The sequence below is a fragment of the Muntiacus reevesi genome, chromosome 7 (genome assembly GCF_963930625.1).
Source record: "Muntiacus reevesi chromosome 7, mMunRee1.1, whole genome shotgun sequence".
Classification (NCBI taxonomy): domain Eukaryota; kingdom Metazoa; phylum Chordata; class Mammalia; order Artiodactyla; family Cervidae; genus Muntiacus; species Muntiacus reevesi.
This window is the reverse complement of record NC_089255.1, coordinates 8,564,616-8,580,317: the sequence shown is the minus strand read 5'-3', so window position 1 is coordinate 8,580,317 and position 15,702 is coordinate 8,564,616. Positions and strand designations below refer to the sequence as shown.

General features: G+C 41.4%; 1 protein-coding gene across 8 annotated transcripts in view; it reads right to left on the bottom strand.

Annotated features, from left to right (window-relative positions):
- PDE8B (phosphodiesterase 8B) overlaps positions 1-15,702 on the bottom strand; it is a 252,047-nt gene that overhangs the window by 144,379 nt on the left and 91,966 nt on the right. The window lies entirely within an intron of this gene.

Here is a 15,702-nt window from a genome sequence, read left to right as displayed (position 1 = left end):
AAAGCACAATTACATCGACTTATCTGAAGCCTTTACCCAGTCTAGCCTTAACCTGTGAATTGTCAGGCATCCTAACATTCTGGCAGTTTTCTCTTAATACAGCCTATTATATTCCAACGACTGCTGTCCCCGCCTCCCCCCAGCCCCCCTCCCATCCCCTGCTCTGCAGGGAGCCCAGCCAACATTCCATTCTCAGGGACAGCAGGGGGCCAAGGTTCAGACCAGGGTTCTCAAATTTTCTCTTGTAGATGCACTGCATGGGGATGGTGTCCAAATGCAGGTCAGGTTCGGCCCAAGGCTGTGGCCATCCTTAGACTACATTTCTCAGGGTTTCACACGCCGCTGTTCTGAGGACCACACTGTGAGTAGCCAGACTCCTGCTGAGCAGAGTCCCACTGACTGAATGAGCAAGTCACACTGACTGGCTGACACCCGCCTCCCCCCAACATCACCTGAGTGACCTGCTCTGAGCTCCAGTTTTCTCATCTTAAAACACGAAGTTACTAGAAAGCCCAGGTTAGAAGGGATAGGAAGCACCTGGTCAGCCTTCGAGAAAGGGTGGCTCTCACAGGTAGACTGAGTACCTTCTGGGATGTCCACCACTGCCTCACTGTCTTTTCCTTCCACTTCCTTCTTCCCGTTCTTGATTCCACTCTTTCTGGCCTACTCCTTGGCCATGTCCTATCTATTATTCCCTCTTTCACTAATATTTCCACTCGCTTTCAAAAATGTTATTTTTCACGTCTTCAAAAATGAATTGCCCCTGTGACCCTAAGCCACCCCCTTCTTTGTTCCAGATGCAACTAGAAATTTGCAAGATGTCTCTACCTGCCTTTGCCTTGTCCGCATCCCACCCTACCACATGCTCCACTTCCACCACTGATCTCCAAATGGAAATCCCACGGCCTGTGACATCCTTTACTTCTTGATGTTGTTGAAGTGTTCCATCCTTTACATCTTGATACTGGTGGCCCGTCACTGCAGTGACTTAGGAAGAGGCAAGTAAAAGGCGGGCTCTGACCACTGAAATGCAGTTACAGCACGTCCCTTCACAGTCTGGAGTCTCTTCTGCTGGGAGTTTGGCCAGTGTTCCCACAATGTCAGCATGTCAGGGATTTCATGAACAGTTTTAACCCCAAGGACTGGCTGAATTCCTGAACAAACGGCGAGGGATGAGCCTATACTCTACACTTGGAAGGGACTGTTTTCAGGACGTTTCTGACGTCCTGTGGGACTCCAGGGCACCCCTCCCCTACCACCCAAACCCATATCTAGCAGGTGAAGCATGGCAGGGCAACTGGAGTCACTCTGAGAGAAGTCTCGCTCCCGCCAGCCCTGCCGCGCCTCTCAGAGAGAAGTGGGGTCTCTGGTTGGGTCTTCCTTCTGCTCAAGGAGTTCTCCACAGGGTCTGGTGGAGGACGACTTCCCAGGCCCACCCTGAATTGGGGAGGGCTAGATTTAACAGCAAGGGCCATCAACAGTCACTACACTATCCTCTGTGCACGTGTAACCCCCTACAGGCCTCATCAAGCAAAGCGGCTAATCGAGTCTGAGACATAGAAGCTCCAGGATCCCTCGTCCAAATACATCACCAAGTCAGTCCACTGCTTAACAGATGCTCAGAGCACAGAGCAGAGGTGGGGGTGAAGGGCTAAGAGGGAGCTTGGGAGAAAACAAGATGCTGAAAGTACAAAAGCAAACGAAGCTGTTCCATGGTCAACAGGGGTCACGATCCTTTAGCTGAATAACTTCTCCCATTCCTAAGGCCCAATCAGTCACCTTCTGTCTACCAGGTTTTTTTTTTTTCCTTCCTTAATGTGAAAATTAAGGACAATCACTAAACAAATCTGGTGGGTGATACACATTGTTCTATAAGGAGATCTCTTCAAGGAATCTGCTCACTGTTTATGTGTTCCAGGAAGCATCTCATTCTAATCTCCAACTAAATAAACAATTTCCAGATTTACTTGTAGACAATTCATCGGCTCACTAAGGACTCTGCCATCACCTGAACTCTCTTCTGATCGCTCTCATAAGCCATCTCTTTGTAATCATTTCACAGCACATAAGCAGTCTTATGAAAGTTGCCCACTGTCTGGGGACCGGGTCACCATGATGACTGAAGAGGCTGGTGAGAAACCTTGATTAAGGGAACACTGTAAGAGTCAGCAAGGGATGAGACAGCAGGGGCTTCACAGTCATCGGGCCCAGTGAGGGCTGCGAGCTGCGCTTCGGACTCCAGAAGAGAGATCTGTCTCACTGAGCCCGGTGAGATCCGCCAGGGCGGATGGGTGCTCAGGGCAGCCCCTCGGAAGCCCAGAAAGGGGGGCACGACTCAGAAACGACACAACACTCTCATTGAACCTGCTGTGCGAGGCTTTCTTGATATTTCTAACATTGACGCTAAATCTCCAGGAAGAAGGAAGAGGTGAATGAGTCACTCAACTGATCAACGAGCAAACCTGAAGGCAGCAGGACGTATCAGGTGGGCATCAGGGACAGAGAAAGAATCAGATTCCATAATTAACTTTCAAAAATTCATGTTGTTTTTGAAAAACATTCTGTTTTATTTTTTACCAATGTTTTGCAAGAATTATTACTTCATGCCTACCAAACTTTCTTATTCAGGAAGACTCTTTAGAGAAAAAAGATTAAGAAAATAAGGATTAAGGCTATAAATGGGCCTACAGAAATCTGTAATTTTTTCAGTCCATTCAAAGGCTTCTGCATTGGAGGCTATGACATGATTTGTTGCATGAAATTAGTTCACTAAATATTATCCTCATCTTTTAACATTTTATTGTTAATAATTTTCTCTAGATTTATAATGTTGTATAATCCAATGCCCAATAAACCATTCTTCAAGTTCTGTGGAGATATGCAGTTTTCCACATTATGAATTCCTAGTAAATAAAAAAAAAAAACACACACATTCTCACATTTACTATATCCTGAGAAAATACTAAGGAGAGAAGCCTGAGGAAAGGCCGAGCTCTCCATCTGGTTAAACACTGGTTCAATGTGTGGAACAAAAATCCTTGTAGATGACTTCGACTAGGTTTTCAAAAATTCAATTCAGCATTATGTAATATCTGTGATTTGTCAAGTAGAATTCTCCAGAGGAAACAAAGCCAAAAAATAATAAGAAAAAAGAGGAAAAAAAGAAAAAATGTGATAGAAAAAAAGAAAAAATAAACAATAAATAAGCCCCATGTTTCATCCTGGAGGGCGTGAAGGCAGAGTCCTCCAAACTTAAATTAGGAGGGCAGGAAAGAGATAGCTGATTCTCACCATCCACAGTAGGGTTATGGCCATAAAGTCACTGCGAATGCTGGATTATAAAATACTGAACCGCTGCTCCTAGGGGAAAGTTAGGATTAGGTTCCTGCGAGCCTCTGGTCACAACATTTTTGTCAACCAACCTATATTATAACCTTGTTTTACCTGTGTTTCTGCTGAAAGATATCTTGTTTAATATGTTGTTGATTGATTAACAGTGAACACATGGCCAAGAACACTGGAACCCGTGAGGGAAGGAAGCTTATCTAACACATGCATTTTCTTCATGACACGGCACAGCTTCCGTGCACTTAGGACTACCAGACAGCACTTCAACACGGTGCTTAGGGCCTCCTTAAACAGTGAAATCACCAACGACAAGCACCAAAATGTAGAAACACCACCCTGCACAGACTGTGAGATGAGGACACTTGTTTGGAGACTAGAGCAGAAACAAGAAGGCAGAGAGCTCCCTTGTTCAACCTCTCCGCTGGGGACGTGGATATTGGATGATCCAAGATTTTCACTGCTCGGCTCATGTCCAGGAATGACCACAAAAGCACTGCAAGTATTGATTTGGGGGTTATAAATAAATTTTAGGGCATAGGCAAATACAGAATGCACAAGCAGTGAGGACTGGCTGTAGCTCTCTTCCACCCCAGGGATGATATTGCTATGTGGCAAGCTACTCAAAGGCGCAAGGACCCTCCGAGGCCCCCTGCCACCCCACCATGCTAGGGTGCTGTATCCATATTCCCCGAGCAGCCCAGTCAAGGCAGAGTTGATGCTAAACTCTCTGAAAGGCCCTGAAAGAAGAGCAGTTCTTACACCAACTTTAGAGGAGGTACTCCTACCTGTCCCCCAGAAAAGAGCGGAAGTAGAGAGACTATTTCATGTCTACACGTTTCAATCAAGGACGATGTGAATTATCTCAGAAGGGCTTGCAGTTTAAACTTCAGCCCATTTCCCCTGCAGGATATTTAATCTTGAGATAAGTGCCTCTTTATCAAGCATTCTGCCTTTTCAAATTAAATTCTGGAAGAACACCCAAAGAGCTATTCTCCTAATACTTTCCGAGTACGGACAAACAAGGGATGACTAGATGGAAGGGATCCCCGAAAGAGAAGGCGCCACTTAGAGGGGCCACTTAAATCAATCCATCAGATTTTCAAGAGGCCTACAATTTTGAGGAGAAAGGACAGTGATATTTTACAAGGGGGAGTTTTTAAAAGTTCAAAGGTGACTAACAATTAAAAAGAACCCCTAAGATTTAGGATAAATAAAAATATAGTTAAAAAAACACTGGAAGCAGCTCAGAAATCGTTGTATTAAAGACATTAATGAATTAGTTACTATGGTTGAACAAAATAATTCAGCTCTGAGCTTTCTGGCAATACATAAGGAAGAAAATATTTTGATCCACAAATTTTCATCAGTAGATAAAATCCAACACAACAGACCATCTCAAATAGAAGAATATGTTTTGTCGGTATTGGAGGCCAGTGGGTACTTATTGTCCCATAAAATCACCATTATTTATGGTGTCTTGCTTTCTGGGTCAGCTGATGTTCTATATGGCATCACCCTACTCAGTCTACAAGATCACCGTGACTTATTGCTCTTTGGGTGAGTCAGCTGCCACAGGTAGAGGCCAGAGACACCCCCATGAGACATCTCACAAAAACACTACCAGCTGGTCACCAACAATATGAAAAAAGCATTAGTGGACAAAAATCTGTGAAACTTGAGCATCTAATGACCCACACAAGCAAACAGGAGAGGCCTATTTCAGATGCCAAAGATGCATTTCAATGTCAAAAGAATGTCCTGGTAACAGACCACAGTAAGGTGAAGGTCTGATGCGATTTCTTATTATATATTTGCTCCTGGGAAGCCAATTTAGGACAAAATGGCTTATGGTTCACCTGGGTGAGTTGCTTTTACCTACTGAAAAAAAATGATCTGTTGTTGTATACTACTATCAATAGTGATAACATAATTATACCCTGAAATGATGATTTTAAGGGCCTTGACTCTTTTTCCAAATAATTGTAGGTTTGATAACTTTAAACAGTAATAACTACCCACAGGACATTATGATAAACCTGGTCATGTTCTCCCAGGTTTGACTATATCTAATTTCTTGGCACTTGGCACCCCACTTCCCAAAATGTCCCCCATGTCCCTTATTCCGCTACTTTTAGCAGATTCCCACCCATCCCCCATTCCCCAGTGTGCTAGGGTAAATCAGGCCTCGTGGTCAAGGTAGCCACACTTGATTCAGACCAGATGCGACTGGTAACTGCTCATTTCCACTCTAAAAACTGTCTTCATTATAAAACAGTAACAAGTGTTAATGACAATGTAGAGATATTGGAACCCTCATACACTGCTGATGACAATGGAAATGTGTACAGCTGCTCTGCAGAACAGTATGGTAGTTCCTCAAAAAGTTAAATATAGAATGACGACATGGCCCAGCAATTCCATTCCTAGGGATGTACTCGAGGGAAACTAAAACACATGTCATTATATAAGTTTGCATGTGAATGTTAACATGATCATTACTCATAGCAGCCAAAAAGGATAAGCATCCTAATGTCCATAAATAATACATGTTTCATCCATACAATGGAACACTTTTCAGCAATAAAAAGAAATGAAGTTCTTAAAGTACACAAAAGGTTTAAGAGTCACATCTATGACCTTCACTTCAAGACCGGCTAATAAAGGACAAAAGTCTTCCTGTGTTTAGTCAAGATTCATTTCAGTAGAAAATATTCTTGTCCTAGTAAAATTTCAAGACCAGACTAAGCCTTTAAAGGGAAGCCTCAAGAGTCTCATTTTACAGTAGCACTGACTGTTTTTGGTTCCCTATGGATGGAGTAGTTGAAATCTGTAGGAATGAACCTCTGAAGGCTGGAAATGTGACATATTTGGGAACAATTCTTAAACTGATTAACGAGGTATAATCTAGCTTTGTGAATTTATTGCCCTGATGCTATAAGACCTGGACCATGTGGCATATGTGTTCCTTTCTCCCCTTCAATGTTGCTGCAAACAGGGGTATCCATGTAGCACATGTCTGACTTATTTTTTTAATGTTTCATATACAAACTACCATAATTACATGTGTTTCCTCATTGTAAATAAGCTTGTCTTTCTATCCAGATTTTTTTGTGTGCATGTTCAGTTCAGTTGCTCAGTCATGTTCGACTCTTGGTGACCCCATAAACCACAGCACGCCAGGCCTCCCTGTCCATCACCAACTCCCAGAGTTTACCCAAACTCATGTCCATTGAGTCAGTGATGCCATCCAACCATCTCATCCTCTGTCGTCCCCTTCTCCTCCTGCCCTCAATCATTCCCAGCATCAGGGTCTTTTGAACTGAGTCAGCTCTTCACAACAGGTGGCCAAAGTATTCAACTTCAAAGTATTCAAAGTATTCAACTGATTCAACATCAGTCCTTCCAATGAATATTCAGGACTGATCTCCTTTAGGATGGATTGCTTGGATCTCCTTGCAGTTCAAGGGACTCTCAAGAGTCTCCTCAATACCACAGATCAAAAGTATCAACTCTTCGGTGCTCAGCTTTCTTTATAGTCCAACTTTCACATCCATACATGACCACTGGAAAAACGATAGCCTTGACTAGACGGACCTTTGTTGGCAAAGTAATGTCTCTGCTTTTTAATATGCTAAGTTGGTCATAACTTTCCTTTCAAGGAGTAAGCATCTTTTAATTTCATGGCTGCAGTCACCATCTGCAGTGATTTTGGAGCCCCCCAAAATAAAGTCTGACACTGTTTCCACTGTTTCCCCATCTATTTCCCATGAGGTGATGGGACCAGATGCCATGATCTTAGTTTTCTGAATGTTGAGCTTTAAGCCAACTTTTTCACTCTCTTTTTTCGCTTTCATCAAGAGGCTCTTTAGTAGCTCTTCACTTTCTGCCATAAGGGTGGTGTTATTTGCATATCTGAGGTTATTGATATTTCTCCCAGCAATCCTGATTCCAGCTTGTGCTTCCTCCAGTCCAGAGTTTCTCATGATGTACTCTGCCTATAAGTTAAATAAGCAGGGTGACAATATACAGCTTTGACGTACTCCTTTTCCTATTTGGAACCAGTCTGTTGTTCCATGTCCACTTCTAACTGTTGCTTCCTGACCTGTATACAGGTTTTGTCAAGAGGTAGGTCAGGTGATGTGGTATTCCCGTCTCCTTCAGAATTTTCCACAGTTTATTGTGATCCATACAGTCAAAGGTTTTGGCATAGTCAATAAAGCAGAAATAGATGTATTTGTGTATATGTGTGTTCTATCAATTAACTACTTTTGTAGTTTTACTCCTATATTATTTTCTTCTACTTTGTGTAAAAGGGTAATAAATTTAAAAACTGACCCCCCAAAAGGAATAAAGTTCTGATAATATGCTATAACATGAATGAACCTTGAAAACATTATGTCAAATGAAAGAAGTCAGATATACAGGCTATATACTGGACACCTTTAGCAATGACATAAATTGGTGAAACCTCCTCAACTTTTAGGGCTTCCGTTGTAGCTCAGTTGATAAAGAGTCTGCCTGCAATGCAGGAGGCCTAGGTTCAATCCCTGGGTCAAGAAGATCCCCTGGAAAAGGAAATGGCAACCCACTCCAGTGCTCTTGCCTGAAGAATCCCACGGACAGAGGAGCCTGGCAGGCTATAGTCCAAGGGGTCGCAAGAGTCGGGACACGACTTAGCAACTAAACCACCACCACCACTTCAACTTTTAAACAAGGCACGTGAATATACTATATTTTCAAATCATCCTATTCCAATAGGTGGGGAACGGAAACAGGATGGTGGTTTCCTGTCATTTATTCTTTAGCATAGAAAAATCCAATTTGTTCTGTTAGAAACTATTTACCAGTGTCTACAAGAGCATTTCAGACACAAAGTATGGAGTATAAAGTTCTGGGTACTAAAGAGTAAAAGCTTTTACTCACTTAAGCATGATCCAAGAAACAAAGGTTCTTACTTACTTAAATATATTCCAAGAAAGCACACTGCAACATTAGAATACATGAGTTAACCTACTGCAAGAGCAGTATTTGAATAAAAGTTCAATTTGATCTTAACTCACTAAAAACATTTCCTATTTCTGACCAAAAAGTGTTCTGCTCTCACCTGTCACTGAGTCTTTGCCCCCGTTTTTTACTTCTCACTAATCATGCCAAAATTCTCCTTGATGGTGTCTGTACTGTAATCCACTAATCATTTCACTCTGTTTGCTCCATCTTGCTTCTCTTTTGGTGAAAGTTTACAGCACACATCTTAGAGTCAATTTGGTCAATTTCCATGAAGTGACCACCATGTCCATTACAATCAATCTCCAGGAGAGCCTTTAAAAATTATCATTATATCAGCAAAAAAAGTTAAGTCTCCTATTAAGGATATTATATCACATGCCAAGTGAAAAGAAAAGTTGGCCAGTACTAATTCCTATGAAATCAGTTGAAAGTGTCTCAGCGGATGGAGCAGGCACCCACTTCTAAACAGACAGGGGCCTCCAGTCTTCTGGTTTGCAAAATGGATTTGGGGAGAGAAATCATTTGTCTCCAAGTCTGCCACGATGGGTTGCTGACATAAGTATGTTCCGACAAGTGAAGACAGAATGAGAAGACCAGAGGGCACAACTACTTCTCGACATGGAATGAGAACGGTAACACAAGGTGCCAATAAATATAAGCTACGGAATGTGTTTTGCACATACATACTGCATGGTTGTTCAGTCACTACGTCATGTCTGACTCTGGGACCCCATGGACTGCAGCACGCCAGGCTTCCCTGTCCTTCACTATCTCTTGGAGTTTACTCAAACTCATGTGCACTGAGTTGGTGATGTGCTCCAATCATCTCATCCTCTGCTATGCTCTTCTCCTTCTGCCTTCAATCTTTCCCAGCACCAGGGTCTTTTCCAATGAGTCGGCTCTTCACATCATGTGGTCAAAGTATTGGAGCTTCAACTTCATCATCAGTCCTTCTGGTGAATATTCAGGGTTTATTTCCTTTAGGATTGATTGGTTTGATCTCCTTGCCATCCAAGGGACTCTCAAGAGTCTTCTCCAGCACCACATTTGAAAGCATCAATTCTTTGGCACTCAGCCTTCTTTATGGTCCAACTTGCACATTGATATGTGACAAATGAACAAACCATAGCTTTGACCATATGGACCTTTGATGGCAAAGGGATGTCTCTGCTTTTTAATGCACTGTCAAGGTTTCTCATAGCTTTCCTTCCAAGGAACAAGCATCTTTTAATTTCATGGCTGCAGTCATTGTCCACAGATGATTTTGGAGCCCAAGAAAATAAAACTTGACACTGCCTCCACTTTTCCCCTTTCTGTTTGCCATAAGTGATGGGACTGGATGCCATGATCACAGTTTTTTCAAAGTTGAGTTTTAAGCCTAAAGACACACAATGTCCCCAAGTGATAAAAAAAAAAAAAAAAGTATAAAGTACGGAAATTTATTTTTGTGTAAGGAGTGTGTAATCAATCCTGTTACTTTCTACTCCTTCATAATCATGTGTTTTGAAAATGAACACCAGCATGATGCCTCCAGCAGGGATTAGTTCTGTAATATTTCAGTAGGGGTAAAAAAGGACGAGGACACTTGTTTTCCTCTCTCAGTTCTATTTTTGCAAAATAATACTGACAGAGATTGTGGACAAGCTAATCAATGACCATTTTACTGATACAGAACATATTAAAAAAACATACAGAGGCTCATCTGTCTCCTTTTTTCCCTGTGTGCACTTTTTTCTGTCTCCCTATTTCTCTTCATTTTCTGTTGCTCTTGCTTTTTTTTTTCTCAACAGATGTTTTCACTAGCCCTACCCTGATTTCCACCTGCAGGATTCTTATATCTTAGCTGGCCACAATATAGACATGAAGGATATTGTTGCTATGTTTACTATATAAAGTGAAAAAGATATGCATCTCCTGCTACTCTTTTTAAGGCACAGTATTCTCATTTTTTAAAAAACAGTTTTTCATGTACCAAAAATGTAGCCCAACTTATTTTATCCTAAGCAAAATTGCATAAAGGAAAAATGGAAAACAGGAGACTAGCCGCAACCTGCAGAGGAACACCATCAAATGTTACACTGGAATAAAAACGATTTCACTGTGAATATAAGATACTTTGCCAAAGCCACACATGGCAAATCCTCTGTGTGGCTGAAAGCAAAGTTGGGGTAAGCTTCTCAAAGTTAGGCATAGGGCTCAGCCAAGCATCAGGATTCAGAGGACATGAGGACATCTTTCTTCCCTCTCGCATACCCTTGAAAGGGACCTTACTGGAAACAACTCTAGCATCACCCAGCACACTACAGGTCCAGTGCATGGAGCAGACCCACCAGCTGACTATCTGGGTGGCTCCTCATAAGACAGAAAGGGTATCTGGCAATGAATATAGAGCGCAGAGGACCGAAAGTCTAGTTGACAGCCATAAATTACACTACTATGTTTAAATGCTAGTGATTAATTAGAAACTGAGAGCAAATTAGCATAACTGAGAGCAAAATGCAGAAAAATAAGTGTAGTTCCCAGAGTCATGCCAAAGCATTATCTATCATTGCTTAACTTCATCTTGGTTTCCAATACATGCTAAAGAGAAATATTTAACCACCTTTTCACTTCCACCTTGCAGAAGGCCTTGCGCTTACATGCAGATCAGAAGGGATTAGAGTGATCTTTCCTCTCTCCATGGAGACAACATTCTCACCATTGCATCTACATGTATCGTACGGCCAGTTCTTTTCATAAAGACTGCAGGCTGGTTTTATTACCTTCCTGAGAGAATTCTAACAGGACGGCTTCTGACTATTTTAAGCCATTAGACTTTCTCTAAATGTTTTAAAGATGGCAGGCCGTTTTTATTTCTGGACATTTAAAAGCAATGGAATATATCGACCTCTGAAGCAGAATCAGTGGTCTCTTCACAACCCTACAGAATTGGAGGATGGTCTTGATAGTTGGTTCTAATTTGTTTCTCCATCTCTAGTCAATATTAGAAAAGTCATTTTTTTTTTTTACCCACTTCTCTGATGAAGAAACAGAGTACTTCAGGAAAATGGACCAATGACTGATTAAGAAGTGAGCCTCAGTGGAAATCATTAATAAAATGCCTGAGAATATATTTTTTATTGTGAAATCAATAAATAATCAAATCCTAGGAAACTGATCTCTGAGGGTACTTAATATTTTCTAATTTACCAAATCACTAAATTGTATGTAAAATTTTCCAGAAGCATTTACATAAATGGTGGCTAATTTTTTAATGTCACTTTTTAAAGTGCTCCTTACAGAGAGAGGCCTCTTATTTTCCTGATGAACTGATTTCAAAGTAACCCTTTGAATTCATCAAGGTCTTAAATTTGTATAACTATATTAGATCTTTTCAAAAGATTGTTGAATAAATTAGCTTTTTTTTAATATTAGTACAATGAAGTGTGAAGGAGAGTTTCATTTATACAAACTTTTTTCTGCGTGTCACAGGATATTAAATGGCCAAAAGCTGAAGTAAGAGTCCCCATACCATGCAGGCTCATCTACAGAGGACCTGGCAGCAGGTACCCGAAGTCCTCCATAAGAGAAGGTACTTAAACCAAGGAAGTTAAAAACCCCAAAAGGCCCCGTGTCCCGGGTCTTACGTCTCATTCTCTCCACCCTGACCCCGAGGAACTGGAAGCCTTTGCAGGACGGAGTGGGGCAAGAAGAGCAGAGATGAAGGCCACACGGCCTCTCAGCTGGGCTTCCAAGACAAGGTCAGCCTTGAGCTGAGGGAGGCAGAGAAGCACTGACTTGGAAGATGGGGGATGGGAGTTTTGATTTAGATAAGATGGACTTTTTAATAACTGAATATGAGACTCAAAATCTACGATAGATCCCTGAGATACAAACTGGAGATGCAGAAGAAAGAGCTCACAGAACAGGTTTGAAGGGGTGATGGGGGAGACACAACTGTTTTTCTGATGGCCCAGCCTGTTCCTTAATGTGTGGGACTCTTTGTCATCTATTATGTTCAGTTTTAGGCAATGGAGATATTTGAGAGCCACCTAAATATTAAATCAAAGTTACAGTATGAAGCAAATATTTTTGCTCTTCAGTTCTGTTTTGTGCTTTCATAAACTCCTTACCTTATCCATAAGGTCCTATGCAGTCGAGCCCCTGCCTGCCTCTCTGGCCTACCAAGGACCATGCCTCAACTCACTCTACTCCAAACACACTTGCAAACTCTTCCTGACCCCAGAACCCTTGCAAATACCTTTTATTTTGCCGGGTACACTCTTCTCCAAATTATTATTATGAAATATGTAGGAAAATCTCTGGTTATAAATATGGGTTCATCTATTTTTCCTTTCAGTTCTATCAGGTTTTATTTTAATATATTTTGAAGTATTATTATGACATGTATAATTCTTTCAGTATTGTCATATTCTCTTGATTCACTGGCATCTTTTTGATTATGAGATGATAATATTTATCATTGGTAATATTTTTAGTTGCAAAATTCATTTTTATACTAATATAGCCACTTCAGCTTTGTGTTTTAATTAGTGTTAGCATGGAGTATTTTTTCTTATATCCTTTTCCTAGTAAACGTTTTTCTCTTTATACTTAAGGTGGGTGTCTTATTGACAGCAAATAATCGAATCTCACCTCTTCTTTTATCTAACAAGAACATTTCTGCCTTTAAGACCACTGACATTTAATGTAATTATTGATATGACTAGGTTTAAGCAATCAATTTCTTAGTTTTTGTTTTCCCTATTTTTCTCCCTTCTTCTGGATTTACTGAGTATTTTAAAAATACCTTCTATATCATTTTATGAGGAGTATTTCTTGCTTTTTTGTGGCTGATTTACCTTATCACATTCTTTGTTCATTATTGTTCAGTTCATTTCTATTATCCTGGTACTTGGAAAAATGGCTCAAACTTAGTTGTGGTTCAATAAACTGATGTTGAACAAACTGATAACAGAGCGAAGAAAAATACCAACTTGGGGCTCAAAATATGGGATGTTTTGGTTAAATGAATTTCTAGTCAAATAAGGGTTATTCAGAAAACTATATGCTTCAACTCTTTTTTGGCTTGAGATATTTTCTAAAATGCAGTGATTGGTTCTTCATGCTTACACATTTAGTGTACTGGAAGTAACTTTTTGGTACCACCTTTTCATCTTTCTGAACACCTATGATGTTGATGTCTGAACACAGAAATGGCAGAGAAGGTACCGAATGGAATAAATCTTTACAGAGCTCAGGATGCACCCTGGAAGTTATTTATTTAGTTTCTGTTTTTTTGAAGAAAATCTTAATGTGGCATGCTTTCTCTGTAATCTGCCTTTGTCTTTGACACAAAAAGGGAAAAAGATTCTTTCAGTTATTGAAGACCAAAGCAGCATACTTACTGTATGGATAAATAGAGTAAGAGGGAAAAATCATTTCTGTGTCAGACTCATAGAAACCACTATAGGATTTTGGAAATGCAATTGAATCAAATGGGATTACAATAAGAGTAGTAATGTACTCGTAAATGTTGAAGGCATAATGAAATTGCCCACACACTTGAATGCAGTCAGGGCATGATAAGTAGACTAAACAATACATTACAATAGCTCCCACAAGGGCTACACTTCTTTTGTGGTATATAAACATGACCATCTTTGCTTTCATGGACTATTTCCAGTTTATGATTCTTTAGCAAAAACTATTCTGACGATGTGAAAATAAATTGATTAATAACTAAATGATGATAAATGGCATATAATTATAAATAACCATTCCTGTAGAGATAAAGTACACTCACAAATTTAAATTGTACCTTGTCTGAACCAAAGCTTTAAAAAAGCAATTAATAACAAATACAGATCACCTTCTAAATCTGCAAACCCTGGTACAAAGAGAACCCTCTGGAACCTGGAAAAGTTCAAGTAATCAGCTGAACTAGCATTTTCTCTGTAAACCATAGCAATGACAAAAATCACTAGCCAGTAGGTGTTCTCATAGAACTTCTAGAAGATGGGATGAAGGGATAGCAGACAGAGTCCTGGAGCATCTGTCTCTTTGGGGCTTATTTCTCCTGCACGATTGGGTTCTCCTGGTGTGACTGTATATAGTACTTATACTATAATATTTACTTTAAAATCAGCACTGAGCCTGGGGGTTATATGTGCATATGCATACATAGACCTACAGAAGAAAACAAACAGGAGAGCAGTCCTCCAGGTACTGATAGGAATATAGACCACCTCCCGATAACCACGGAACTCCTAATCAAACACATGCCAGGTTCCAAGCTGCTCTGTATCATAACCACCTACACCACCTATTCCTTCCCGGCATAGTCAGGCAGGCAACAGGGAAAAGCAAATACTCAAATTTGAAATCAACAAGGAGATCCCCAACTTCCTATCCATGAACTCACTACCTGACTCCGAAGTAGGGAAAATGAGAGCTAGCCTTTGGCTGAGGCCTGGAGCTCTTAAGAGGCTAGAATCGGCCCTGGCTTTGCAACCCGCGACATGACTTGGGGGGCAGGCGGTGCAGAGGAAGGCGGCCAGCATGCCTCGGCGCATGCACCGACGTGCCTGTGCTCTGGGGAAAGGGCCGCACCGCCCAGCGCACCATGAACAGGCCTGTGCTTCGAGGGCTCCCAGTCTGGCTGGACCCAGAGGACGGCCTTGTCCTGGTCCTCCCGGACTGGACAGGCCGGTTCACCCGCACAGTCACGTCAGGACTGGAGAGTAAAGGCCTTCCGTGCCCACCCCCGGATCAGTGCAGGTCCTTCTCGCGTTGTGACCAACGGGAGCCCCGAGGACTACCCGGCCTCCCAGCCCTTCCAAGTCCGACACTGCCCAGCGGCCTCCACGGCCTCAGCGCACCAGGGCTGAGGGCTCTGCGCCAGACCAGGCCAAGGAAGCCCGCGGGCCCTGAAAGAGGACTCACAGGGACCGGATGGGCGCTCACCAAACAGTCAGGAACAGACGGATGCAAGCTCTCAAAGTGATGGAGCTAAAACAAAAAGTATTTACTGAAACTAATTTTTTTAAACTTAAAAAAAAATTTAAAATAACTTCTATTCACACATTTTTTTCTTTCAGTTTTGAGATATAATTGACATTTTTTAAAAGCTTTAAAATTTGATTACTAACTGAAAGAGAATATTCACTGCCAGGAACAAAGTAAGTAGTCTGGAACAGGAGTTGGCAAACTTCCCGTAAAGGTCAAGTCAGTAAATATTTTTGACTTTGTGAGCCATATGGTGTCGGCTGAAACTGCCCAACTTTGCCATCAGAGCATCAGAGCAGCCATAGATAATACACATATAAATGGGTTTGGCTGTGTTCCAATACAAATTTATTTATAGAA